The 12,855-nt window shown below is 36.3% G+C and overlaps 2 protein-coding genes across 7 annotated transcripts in view; one reads left to right on the forward strand and one right to left on the reverse strand.

Moving 5' to 3' along the window:
* Nucleotides 1–12,855, forward strand: part of LOC134745383 (adenosine 3'-phospho 5'-phosphosulfate transporter 2) — a 423,869-nt gene that overhangs the window by 64,059 nt on the left and 346,955 nt on the right. The window lies entirely within an intron of this gene.
* The window catches only part of LOC134745371 (tyrosine-protein kinase Src64B), a 100,799-nt gene that overhangs the window by 59,150 nt on the left and 28,794 nt on the right, over nt 1–12,855 (reverse strand). Inside the window, exon 1 of one of the 5 annotated variants that reach the window (XM_063679403.1) lies at nt 3,336–3,831. The exons of the other annotated variants lie outside the window; for them this stretch is intronic. The gene's annotated coding sequence lies outside the window, so the exon portion shown is untranslated. Of the gene's footprint in view, nt 1–3,335; nt 3,832–12,855 lie in introns of those variants that run through there. 5 annotated transcript variants of the gene reach the window in all.

The following is a 12,855-nucleotide window of genomic DNA, read 5'->3' on the forward strand; positions in this document are numbered from 1 at the left end:
AGAAGAGTGAGGACCCATAAATATTAATGACAAACACCGATTCAATAGGAACCGCAGACAGGTCAGCGGCCTTTGATCCGATTGTCTGATGCTCATTTTCAACTTGTAATTAGGAATGCCTTGAATAGCTAATATATTTGAGCGAAGAAGGAATGCGTATTAATGAATAAAACATGATCTGTAGGAGCTCATGCTATGAAGGCATTGGTTTTTTAAAACGAAGATAATCTATGTAAGCAAACAGATGTATTAAATCATAAGGATAAAGTAGCGATTTGTTACGTCGTTGACCTAAATACATAATTTAGCTAATGGTAGAAAAAGTATTCTCACTTTTCTATTAGTTATATTTATAATGTAGAAATAAGTGTAACCATTACACTAGAACATTAACTGAATAACAATTCATAAATTAAATAGCCAAGGTAGTTACGGAGTTAGTAGAACTCGTAATATTTATCGTCAACAAAAACCAGTTCAAAATTTCTTCATAGATAAGCAACTACTATTTAACTGTATCGGTCTTACAAAGAAGACCTTTATTTATAAACGCTATGAAGAAAGGAATGAATACCACTCAAGATAAAATCAAACTGGAAGATGCATAGAGCATAAACTACTAAAAAATATTGAAAAAATTAAGCAGGTTGATAATATTACATTACAAATAAGGCTAATAGGTTCACTCACACTCATCCCATAAATTAATGTCGATGAATGTATTCTTTTCACATGAATATCTCTAATGCAAGCATAGATTTATTATTATGAGAGGTCCATACTCCATATCATATAATCGGTCTCAACATTCACTTGTGAGAATGAAAGTGTGACTCAACAGTAACATATTTCAGATCATTTGAAATTCAAATGTAATCTCATCCCATTATAAAATTAACAATAGTCCAAAACGTAGTTTGAAATGAGTTCTTTTGTTACATAAAAATGACATTCTATTACATCTTGTTTGAAAATAAGCAATTTACGATGATGAAAATTGATGTTGGTGCTAAGTGACTCAAATCGAATCTGATAAATGGGTCAATGTCCTGTACATTGGATCTTAAGTGATCTTTTAACAAACAAGCGATGTGAACAATTGTGTGGAAAGAAAAATGTGTGGAGATAGTGCTGTGAAGCAACGATCTAGTTCTCGCGAAATGGTGTCGGATAAAAATTAAATTTCTCTCGCCCCACATTATTGCCAGTGAGGGCGTTAAGCTTTGTTATGTCCCAGCCTTGTTCGGAAGACATAAATTTGAAAGTGTAATCGTTATTCACACAATGAATCTTGCAAATCGCTTCGTGGAAGTAACAGTACGGAGTCCATTAAAACTTGCTCCTTTAGGGCTATCTGACAAGATAATCTGCTTATGAGAATATTTGCATATGTAGAATGCTTGTTATTTACCAAAGTCTGGTCGTCGTAAGTGATCATCATCGATCTTGACAAAGTCGTATTAACTTGTACTGATTAAGAAAAAAAGAGTAGTAAAGACTGTAATGACTGTATACGATAAAATCTGCCTATGTAATGCATGGTATATCTGGTATATCTTTTTACCCAATGCACATTCGAAAGTCGAAGAGTTCTTTTTTTTTGTTTTACATTTATGGCCTGGACTCTAACAGTTCATTTTTATATGGAGCAAAGATATTAAAAATACGGTAAAAACTGATTTCTTCAATTATTTTTTAAATTAAGCTCAACCAAAAGAGACTTGAAGGAAGTGTCATACGGATCATATAATAGGTATAATAGCGATAGCTATAATAATCTGTGGATATGGTATATACACATTCATTTAAAATATTTACCATATCATGCATGGCTAGATTTTATCGTGTAGTAATAAGTACATATTTAATAATAAAAAAAGCGCAAAAATTGTCTACATTTCTAATTTGATTACTCATTTCTTTTGCGTAGTTAAATACCCATACCCATATGCATTTTCTCATTTATTGTATCACGTATGTTATGTCGTAACAAATTAATAAAATACGTGGGATATAAAATATGTTATTACAAAACACAATATGTATTGGGAAATTTATGATTGGGGTAAACAATTCCGAATGGACATGGAACACAACACACACAATACTGAAAAACGGTTTACTAATGTGTTGCAGAAAGATGTTTCTTAGAAACACACAGCATACTTTGACTCTACAATTTATTTATTAAAAAATAACAGTGAAACCTTTACTGCTATTTTCATGAAGAAATATAGGAATGTTAATAGTACGTGCATTGTAAATATACCTAATAAAATTAAACAACGTATGTCACAAGTAGCTTATTTCAAACATGGTAATGATAAGTTGATAACCTAATAACGGTGAGCAAACATAAAATAAACTTGAACACGTCTAAACTAGTGTAGTGATGTCGAAACTTGCCTGATGAGGGTCTACAACGGTCCTTTTCATTATATTTTACACGCATAAAGTTAAAACTCAGAGGTTAGGTCAGTAGGCGGGCTGAAAGATAAAACATCAGCGTAGGTTAGATTTATAATATTTGTCTTGTATCTGGTTGTCACCATGTTATCTTTGTTCATATTTACCGGATATCTACTAAAATGATCGATGACCGTCTTGCAAAAAATTGGGAAACTGAACCAAAACGTATTGGAAAATACGAAAATTAAGTAAATTGGCACGTAGGTAATTAAGTCTGGGAGTTCTTAATAGGATTTAGTAATCGTGTCGATCGGATTAGGGACACAAAAGCAGACATATTAGTTTTGTTATCGTCCCGATTAATTCGATCATGGTAGGTACGTAACAGTTTGTTACCATGCCATGGTACCAGGCAACATAAATGACTGCTATCAACGGGTCCAGCAAGTAATGGTCGATTGTATAATAAGATCGGTACTTAAACAGCCGAAAAATTGAACGCCCGAGTACCTAAACACAAACCCCATACCCGGCACCGCAACCCCTCTGAAATTGTATGGGTATTCACGTCCCGCTCTCTCCCTCCCGGCTCGCCCTCTACCCTCTCGCATCGTGGGATAATTAAATATTTATGTCATCAACAGAACGATCAAGTTTTACTTCTATTACCGTTGATTAATACAGGGCTGTTTCCTGGATTAGATGTTCTGGGAGAAAGAAGCATTGCTTGGGATGTATTGTATTAGGAGCTAACTACGGTTTAGAATGTCAGGGGGGCTTACAATGATACTGTAACTATACTAAAATGACCAGGACAAGTAAGCTCGGTAGCAGTAAGTACAAGCGGCAAAATTAAAAATAGCATGCATGTTAATAATTAACTTTATATAGAAATAATCACTAAGTACAATGTATTGTACACTTACCTTTAAGATATAGATCCTTATGTTTCAAAACATCCCGTGTTTAAAAAGTAAATTAAAACTTAGTTTAAAATACTATTGCAACAACAAACAGTTTTAATCACTTTAAGATAAGATATGTCAACGGAGCCGTTCACAGGTTCACAAGCACTAATGATTTAAGTGAGGACAATGCGGCACCGTAATTCTGATGACACCTTACACATAAAACATACAAAGCTCGGATACGTTAAGCTTTTTAAGTAGACGAGACGTGTGGACTCCACGACGACCGAGAGGAAACTGCATCAGTCAGTCAGTCAAACAGGCGGCGGGGGGAGCGGAGGCGAGGGGAGAGCGCAGCAGGAGGCGCGCGTCGAGCTTGCTGAGGGGCGTCGAACTAGCCTTGTGTTGCCGCGGCTGATATGATAACGAATGTATACAAAGCTGACGATATCAGAATTTACTGACGCCAGTTAGAAGATACCATTATTCTTACAAGTTCCCAACCCCGCTTGTGCAATGCAAGTAGCTCGATAAGCGTACATATTAACCGGTTTTTGTTTATATTTATACGGAATTTCAATATGACTCGGCTTATTTGATGAGACGAGGCTTAGAAACAATTCAAAAGTAGCCGACAACGAAGAGCAACCGAAACAGATGTTGTATTGACAAAAGGTCTAACAAAAATAAACAATGACGAAAAAAAGACAAGGATAATAAATCTTCAATAGCGTAACGAGGAAGAGGGACCGTTTGGCGTGTTGCCGGTCAAAGGATCAAAAATGATCCCTTAGCCACTCCAATATATCTGAATTCCAACATCAGATTAAGATGATAAAAAAGTAGAACATGATAAACTTAAGCAGGCGTAGAAAAACTATAAAATTGCGTTTGAGGGGCCTGAATTCTTTAAAACATTTAATTAATCGATCAAAAATCAAAATACCTATGTCAAAAAAGTCAGTCTCCGTTCCGGTCTTACATAATGTTTAAAGCAAGTTTGGTTCAAATATTGAAATAGAAACGACAGAAAGGAAAGACTCCGAAAATAGTCCACACCGCAGATATGTTGACGACAGACGATGGCTTATGTAGACTGAACGTAAAACTAATCAAGAGGTTCCCATAGTAAAATAAGTGAAAGAAATTGTCGAGGAATAAAATACGGTTAACTAATAAATTGGTTCGAGCCACTTTAGAGCCATTTGTGTGAATCGGAATACGTGCGTACTTAAAGGGTACTTACGACTGTTTACGACTTTAAGTTTTCCAACAGCACTTGAAGTATTTAATGTTGTGAAATGCTCGGGTATATCTCGGCATCTTTAACATTACATTCAGTATGAAATAGATATTCATCTCGTTTAAAGTAAATTAAATTCTTAATACTGTTCTTATTTATTGCTTCGGTAATGTTTTGCATAAATTAAAGAAGCTTATTAAAATAACAAGAACTTAGTACATGTACATTTTATCTTAGCGTTTTTACTTAGTTTTGTTTTTTAAGTAAATAGTATTCTTGTCATGAAATTCGTTATAAATATTATTTATATTCTAGGGCTTCATGGGAAAACTCTTTAATAGTCTTACGCCATCGGAGACTCATTGTGAACACCTTGTCATTTGTCATATAAATCTTATAATTTGTTGCGTCTTGTCTCACGTTCATAATGCGTCGTGGTTTACTTACCATAAACTTCAACCATTTAACACAGATTCATCGTCTTGAAGCGTCATGTGAGAAACGGTCCGAGCGGTCCAGTTACACATGCATCCCGTTTTAATGAATGCACTGATTCATAAACCGCATCGTAAAATCAAAAGCGAGCAATCGTCGGGCAAATGAGTGCTGGATCATCTATATTAATTGAATAATGATGAAGAATGATCATTTGCACAGGATATCAGCCCAATCTCATTAGATCCCCCGAGTTTAATTACTGAGAACGAAGATAGTAAATCATTCAACGGTATCGACTGCCTTTAAAATGTTGGAGGGCAACTGAACCGACATAAATTACTGTAATCCTGTTTAAAGATAGCTTTTACCCCATGCAACGTTATTGTTCCAAACATCTGTGTTATATTTAATAACCGGCCAAGAGCATGTCGGGCCATGCTCAGTGTAGGGTTCCGTAGTTACCCTTCCGTCACAATAGGCTAAACTGGAGCTATTAATATACAATATTGTTAACAAAGGGACAAAATGATGCTTGGTGCCTTTCACCAGAGTTATAAAATCTACTTTTCATATTGAACACCACAGGAAACCAAAAAGACAATCAAATTTGCATAATCAGTAATTAAAATTAAAGTAATAGACGTATGGCCATCATGTTTTCCTTAGAACTTACTTTCAATCGGAGACTGCACGTCTGGTCATAATAATTCATAGTGAAAAACATTAAATTGCAATATTTATGAGGAGCATGTCTGGTCATAATAATTCATAGTGAAAAACATTAAATTGCAATATTTATGAGGAAAGACACATAGGAAACAAGAGTAATTTTAAAATAATTTGTTAATTTAAAGTATAATTGTGACATTTTCAACCAAAAGGTACCACATTGTCGCCTGTCAATAAGGTTGAATTCAAATTGAAGCTGTATGGAAATAGCGCCTTATTGACAACCGACAATAAGTACCCTTTTGATTGAAAATGGCACAATTGTTTACTTTTTTGTTCCAAAACTGCCAGTAGGCAACGGCATTACTCTTTCAGAAAATGAAACTGTTTCAGAGAAATTAAATACTAGCTTTTGCCCGCGACTTCGTCTGGGAAGAGTTAGTAATTTGGGTAGCTTATTTTTTATCCAATCTTCTTCCTTTTATCGATTCCCCATGCAAACTTCCACCCCCTTAAAGGATGACTTCTGGGATAAAAACTACCCTATGTCCTTCCCCGGGACTCAAACTATCTCTATACCAAATGTCTAACTCAAAAACGGCTCAACTGATCATGTTCGCTATAGTTTTCATTTAATGTCTTTCTTAAGGTCTATTGCTACGATTTTTTTCATAATTTTTGGACCCATGGTTCAAAAGTTAGAGGGGGGGGGGGACACAATTTGTTTTTTCTTTCGGAGCGGTTATTTCCGAATATATTCACTTTATCAAAAAATGTTTGTTGAAGCCCTCTACATTCGTTTTTAAAGACCTATCCAACGATATCCCACACTGTAGGGTTGAAGCGAAAAAAAAAAACACCCCCACCTTACGTGTAGGGGAGGGGTTACCCAAAAAAATATTTTTTTATTATTTTATTCTACGACTTGCATAATTGAGTTGTATGTATATCCATGCCAAATTGCAGCTTTCTAGCTCTAGCGACCACCGAACAAAGCCGCGGACGGACAGACAGACGGACATGGCGAAACTATAAGGGTTCCTAGATGACTACGGAACTCTAAAAACGCAAACTATTAAAGCGGCGGCGGCCCTTTAGATGATTTCAGTAAGTGGACGAGCAAATACATATGATGTACAGATAAGTAGAGAGCGAAGGTGCACCACGCTGGGCGACAGTTAAGTAATATGTTTTCCTCATAGGTGATGTGAAAAGCAGTATGTGTCACATGGTAGCAAAATAATTTTCACCTTGGGCGTTAACACTTGAATCCCTCACTACGCTCAGGATTCTATGTTAGAATCCCTCGCTACGCTCAGGATTCTATTATAGAATCCTTCGCTTCGTTTAGGATTCAATTGTACGCCCTCGCCGTAAATATGTCATTTTGCTCCCTTGTGACACAATCTACTATTATGCCTTACACCGCCGAAGGGCGGCAATAAAAATATACGAGGACCACGCCTGTGGATCACAAACGTGCCGATCGGCTTCGCACAAATTTGCTTGTTGTATTTTCAGGCGACACTTGGTAAGCAAACGTAAGGAAGATTTATTGCGCTGCGGCGTGTGTGGCAGCTCTTTTTTTTCCGTCGCTCCATCATACGAGGGCTTATTGATTTTTGCTGTGAGTTCGCCATTATAATTTTGGGTCTTCATTATAACGTGAATGGCAGGTGTCGGCTGAACATTTGATATGGAGTTATCAAAGCCGGACCGCAGCAGCAGGCGCGATATTATCATAATTACTGAATACGTATACGAAGAAGCACTGTGATAATAACAGAAGTAATTGGACAGACATCCGTAATAAGATTTCTTAGCATGACAAAAGCAGCAAACAACGTTACTTAGAAGAATTTCTCGCTCCTCCCTGTTCCACCAGAGCTGCGTGACTTATAATAATAATGCCACATAAAATTACACTGAACAGGATTACGGTGAAAAAGCATTTCATGGGAAAATAACAAACTATGTAATCATGATAAAATGTCATGTCGTCAATCATAAGTTTGTTGGCATATTGTGTAGAGTTTCGGCGCATTTGTTAATTTTCGCATTACTTTTAATATTGGTGCTTGCTGTTGTTGAAACTGGGTCACTCCTAGAGCTAAGATAATAAAAGGAAGATAGTGCACTTAGTGTGGGGACCATGTACGAGGTTAATCAAAGGAAATTGCTTTGGGAGCTATAACCATAAATACATCATTAACTTTACAGCAGAAAGCACGACTGAACATGCTTGAGACCCCGGCAAGCTCGGTTCTCCATACAAACGTAGTTACGCTCTCATTTTAAAACTACCAGCTAGATTGCTCTGAAACTTTGTACTTACAATAGGATAAGGTATATCTAGGTCTGTAGTTAGTTTATGTAGCTTCAGATACAATAGTAAAAAAAATACAGCGAATTTAAGTTTTTCATACAAAACTTGTTTTTGCTCTATTTCATTTGTTTTATATACTAGAGCTATATAAACTTATTAGAGACTTAGATATACCTCATCTCATTGTATGTGCAAAGTTTCATTACAATCCAACAATTCCATCACGTAGTTTTAAAATGAGAACGAAACTCCGTTTGTATGGGAAGGTGAAATTCGGCCGAGCTTGCTGGGGAGTGGGGACTCCTAAAGCGGAATGTATCTTGAATCAAGATTTTAATTCATTGTATAACATTATATTGACTGTATATACACTTTTTGCATGGTATTGCATTTGATATGCTTAAAAGAAATGTCAAAGCAAAGACGCTTAAAGGTGAAACCTTTGAGAACAAGTCAAAGAATCTTTTCTTCTTTAATTGGCAAGTACAAGAAGATGGATATTCTTTTGACTTGGAATTAGGGCTCAGTGTACACGTAAGTATTTCGTTAAAAGACTTAAAAGAGGTAAAATAAAAAAAAACTATATCGATTAAATATGTAAAATGATTTATTTTGTTTGATTGTTTGAATTTCAAAATATTTAAACATCTAAAATTCTTAGAAAAAAAAAATGATAAATTCAAAATGTATGCGAATGCAGAAGGCTTGGCTAAACTTGCATAACGGCCTTGAAAACGACTAAACCCCATATTCTTGCACGATGTGGTTCATTTTAGAGGCAAGTGTTGATAAATTTGGCTAAACAATAAGACGAAATTATTACAAGATTAGTCCTTAAAATTGATCCTTGTATTTTTATAACACATAACTTTATAAAAGATGATTCCCGGTAGAGCAATAAATGTACCTTTTACTCCAAAAAAAAATGTCCGCATATTGCAGACGCTCATTTTGTTTAAATTTCCAACAACATTACGGTGTCTGTTATCATAAATCATAAAATATTATTTAGTTTTAGGATTTCTCCAACAATTACATCTGCAACCAAATGGCGTCTAACCTTAACCTCAGAGCTAAATTCGGTTTTTGTAGATACCGATGACATCATGATCCATTCACGAGGGGCTCAGAAAGCAACTTAATGAAAAATACAATGCCATAACACTCCGTGACGGTTTTGTTAAAGCGTCCGTATTATTATCAATTCCACGGCAAGACCTTTAAAAGAACGTAAGTTAAATCCTCGCTCTTAAATTAACTAATCACATTTAGACGAAAAAGGAATTAGAGCCCAATTATACTGAAGTAGGTTCTGGAGTAGCAATTAATTTTCTCGCATGAACATGAACTTAAAAGCAAAAACGACTAAATTGTAAAACAGGACATAACTATACATAGCCTTTTACGTAAAAAAATATTATAATGGGTGGACTAAAATATAATGTATTAGCTAGGAAAACTAATGAGGAGTGTCTTTTCAAAAGGGCTTATCATTGTACGGGGTTCATAGAGAAATACCTATTTTGAAAAGACTCCTCTAATAATCTTCAACAGAAAAAAACCGACTTTAAATAACAGTTTGAAATGCCATTAAAATTATTCACGACCATAATAGGTGTCTTCTAGCAATACAAATAGTCTTTGTAAAATACTTGAACGATGAGGTGTTCGGTTCTGGTCTTCATCATCAGTTCCATTTCACCAAATAAATAGCACTGTTTAAATGCAAATGCTTGATTTGTAGATGAAAATATAAAAAACTATAAGTTTACACTAAAGACATAATCATCAGAAATGGATCTTAGCAAATAATGGTGAGAGACAGTGTTAACAATTGAAATTGTTAATACTTTTTCTACACTTTATTGGCATGCCGCACAAAGAAGAGCTTTCATATCTACACAGTATTTGTGTCAGCGCGAGACGGATCTTGAGTTTTCATATGTATGTGGGTACTATTAGGTTTTTCTTCTCAAACTATGAAAGAAACAACTTTTGTTTTTCTGTTTCATATTATTAAAATATTTCAGACTTTTACCACCATCAACATCAATGTTGTAACCTTGTAACATTGTTAGTGATGGGTCGTTACCAGTAACTTACTCAAAAGTGGGAATATTCCCGGTAATGCTACCAGTAACATTACCCAGATCGGTAACATTGAGTAACTTTGAAAAAATTATTAGAATTGTATATGCTTTTTTCGTGTTAAATACTTAAGAAAATAATAATGCTATTATTTACAGTCATAAAACAGTCAAGGAATCTCTGAGAGAGTAAATTCCCAATGTTACCGGTAACATTCCCAATATTACCAGGTATTTTTCCAAAGTTACTGGGAACATTACTATCTGGAAATAATGATTAAAGTAATGCTCAACTCTATAAAGTAAAAGAAAATATGTGTATAAATCAGTTTAATTATTAGAATAAACCTAGCAACATCTAAATATATAAAAGAAGAAACTGACTGACTGACCGACTGACTGCCTGACTGCCTGACTGACATATCAACACACAACCCAAACCGCTGGTTCTAGAGATTCTAAATTTGGCACGTAGGTTTCTTATAAGGTCTAGGGGTACACTAAGAAATTATTTTTTCAAAGTTCACCCCCTAAGGGGGTTAAATGGGGGTTCAAAGTCTGTATGGGGAAACAAGATTAGTTAGACTATTATATTCAAAACTTCACAGGAGTATTCAGGAGTATTAGTATAGTCTGTAAATCAATAGAAATGAGTGATCTAGGGTAAGATATAATATATAGTATTCCTAACGATAAATGAATAAACACGTGTTACAGGTTTTTTTTGCAAATTCCCCCCTAATAGGGGGAAATGTGGTGACAAAGTCTGAAAATCAACATGGGTATTGTTTCTATGGTTTATCGGGTTGCTAATTAGGAAAACAAGAACGATTTTAAAATCCAACGTGACGGACGTGAAAAACCATCTCCCCTGTTGGGGTGCAATGGGGTTGAAAAGTCTAAATATCAATATGGGTGTCGTTTTTATGGTTTTTTGGGACGTTCATTACAAAAATCGCATCGATTTTGAAATTGAATAATGTGCTCATGAAAATTCTTCAAAGTACTCGTACTTGTGCCAAATTGCAATTCAAACGGTCCAGTAGTTTCGGAGCAAATCGGTTGTAACAGACGGACCGACAGACAGCCACACGTGATCCTATAAGGGTTCTAATTTTGCTTTTGAGGTATGGAGACCCGCGTTATCCTAATAGATTTTTAAATTTGTATTTGGTGCCATCTCGATCGTCGTCAATCGGTACCTAGGCGAGTGCGGGCGGCGCGGCGGGACGGACGGGGCGGAAGGAGTAAGTCATCGGGAAACTTCCTGCATCCGTATTGAGTACATTCAAGGTGCTACAAGAAGGTGGTTGTCTGTTTGCTTCTTATAAGTTTAGGTTTCCATTCTAAGTAAAATGCAAAACATCGTAAGTACATATACCTATATATGTATTCTACCTACGAACCATATGCCATATAAACCATCTTTTGTAAGTCGTTATAAAACCATATTTTCTCCTTCCCCTGCCTCCCCCGCACCCTGTACATTAGACAAAACGACATAGATTCTTAAATCACGCGAAGCCGCGGGCAAAAGCTAGTTTTGTATAACGTTTCAAGTGGCAAAAGTCATTTTTGAGTTGTTGGAATTTCGATTTTATATTATTTAATCAAATTTGAAATTAGAGTAGTAGTAGTAGAGTAAAGGGATAATAAATAATGATCACAGTTTCATATAAAATACTAACTTCGTCTGCGTGGAATTAGTAATTTGGGTAGCTTATTTTTAAATAATCAGCTACATTTATTGTTTCCCCATACAAACTTCCACCCCTTTTTACTACCGAAATTTTACCCGCTGAACATTCAGCTTGTGGTAGCCCCCTGGTGGGAGATCAGCAGTGTTTCCAGCAGAAACTTGGTCACCAAAGTCTTGCAGGCACCGAGTGACCCATGGGAAGTCACCTCCAGGTGTTCTACGTCTTGGAAAATTCAACCTGATTACAGCAAACAGTATCAACTGCACGTTAAGCGTGTAGTAGCTCTGGTCAGACGCCTGCTTCATCTAGCAGACCTCCAGGTGTTCCAGGTCTTGGAGAACTTAACCTGCCTACAGCATACTCTACCATCTTCAATTTAAGGAGTTTTACCCTCATCAGGTACATCCAGCAGCACTCCAGGTGTTCCAGATCTTGAGTTTTTCCCATAATACACTACCAGCGGTACATTGAGCGAGTGTTACCCCTGATCCGTTGCACCCAGCAGCACTCCAGGTGTTCCAGGTCTTGAGCTTTCCTCATCATATACAACCAGCGTCACGTTGAGCAAGTGTTACCCCTGACCCTTTGCTCCCAGTAGCACTCCACGGCACTATGAGTGAGTGTTAGAAGAGTGGAGAAGAGAACAGGATGACTTCGGGAATAAAAACTACTCTACACCCTCCCCAACAATTAAGACTATCTCCATATCAAATTTCATCTAAATCCGTGTTATTGGGTTCCATACAAATTTCCACTCCCCTTTTCACCCCTTTTAGGGTTGATTTCTAGGGTAAAACCTATCCTATGTCCCTCACGCAAAATAGGCACAATAGTAAGACGTCGAGTAGCGGAAACCAAGCCCGCGAATATCTATCCTATGTCCTTCCCCAGGACTCAAATTATCTCCATACCAAACTTCATCTAAATCGGTTCAGCGGTTATTGACTCCCCATACAAATGTCAACTCCCCTTTCCATCCCCTTAAGGGGTGAGTTCTGGGATAAAAAAGTATCCTATGTCCTTCCCCGGTACTCACTATCTGTATACCAAATTTATAAAACTGATCCCATAGCTC

This window comes from Cydia strobilella, chromosome 11, assembly GCF_947568885.1.
Source record: "Cydia strobilella chromosome 11, ilCydStro3.1, whole genome shotgun sequence".
Classification (NCBI taxonomy): domain Eukaryota; kingdom Metazoa; phylum Arthropoda; class Insecta; order Lepidoptera; family Tortricidae; genus Cydia; species Cydia strobilella.